Source organism: Sinocyclocheilus grahami, unplaced genomic scaffold (assembly GCF_001515645.1).
Source record: "Sinocyclocheilus grahami isolate Dianchi unplaced genomic scaffold, SAMN03320097.WGS_v1.1 scaffold773.1, whole genome shotgun sequence".
NCBI classification, from domain to species: domain Eukaryota; kingdom Metazoa; phylum Chordata; class Actinopteri; order Cypriniformes; family Cyprinidae; genus Sinocyclocheilus; species Sinocyclocheilus grahami.
This window is the reverse complement of record NW_015505952.1, coordinates 518,804-520,234: the sequence shown is the minus strand read 5'-3', so window position 1 is coordinate 520,234 and position 1,431 is coordinate 518,804.

Below are 1,431 nucleotides of genomic sequence, written 5' to 3'. Positions count from 1 at the left end.
AAAATTTTTAGAAATTGTTGAATTGAGTATTCACGTAAACGCAGTTGATTACGTCTTAAGTGAACGTAAACAGTAGGGAGAACGTGTATCAGTACATTGCATCCATTGCAGCTGTGCATTCGGTTTTAAAGGGACAGCAGCCTAATTTAGTTGCTATTATCTGAGTCATTAGGGCCTTTCGCACCGCTTTAGTTCCAGAACTAAATGTACAGTACTAAAGTACTGGGACGATTTTGCGCGAACTATTTCCCAGTACCATTTAAAGGGTTGCGTTCGCAATGTGTGCGACAGTGTACGTAAGATGGTCGACACACAGTGACATCATTTGTGTGCGGCGTTCAACAATGGAAACAAAGAACAACATTAACAACAGGAGGATGGAGGACGCTGTGATCGGAGCTGTGTTTTTGTCTCGCGGGTTTCACAATAATGGACATGAAATGTCGACGTATAGGCTACGTAAAGCGATTGAAAGAACGGGAAGGAGGACTAAGAATCTCCAACGACAACTGGCAGTGCTAGATTTGATAGAAGTGCATGCACTTCGGTGTCCGTCCATCTATCGCTGTTCTCCACACTTGCAAAATAAGTTGACACAATAATGTTTACAGTATGTTTACACAGTCAAGCAACAAAAGAAAGACAGAAAATCACACACAGCTCTTGACTGAAAAACTTTAGTAGCCCTAAAGATGAATATACATTTATTTATAGAAATGAATATGTCTGCTTGAAAGAATGAAGAATATGGTAAACAAGTTGCTATAAAGAATGCATAGTTAGCCTATGTAACCATTTGCATTTCATTAAAAAGAAGACCATGTTCTTGTTCTTAATGAGAAGTGGTTTTATTTCATTTTAACATAAAGGCATGTTGTGTGTCACCGCAGTTAAATCGGTGTCTATCATGATAAAACCTTAATATCAAACCTATATAATGAGTTTGGAAATTTTTGAGAAATGCTTAATAAATGCACTGTAACTAAATTTACTGTAAATTTACTGTAAATTTAGTAGACTAAAATCTTATGATATGCAGTCGACTAAAACTAAAAACAATTCAGTTGACTAAAATATGACTACAACTAAATGGCATTTTAGTCAAAAGACTGACTAAAATTAAATAAACATTTGCTGTAAAAATTAACATGGCCATTTAAACTGAAGGGGCACGTGTAAATCGTTTGCTTTTAAATTAAAATTCTGCCATCTTCTAGACATCAGCCTACTCTTAAGCCACTTGAAACTGGACTGTGTTCTCTGTGGGACATGACAGAAGTTGTTTTTATTAAAATGTCAAAGCTGCTATTTTCCATATAAAAAATAAATAAATAAAAATGCAGAATGATCATAGGCTATTAAGCTCAGTTGCACTTTTGAAACTAGATAAAAATAAAAAAATAAAAAAATAAACAAATATATATATATATA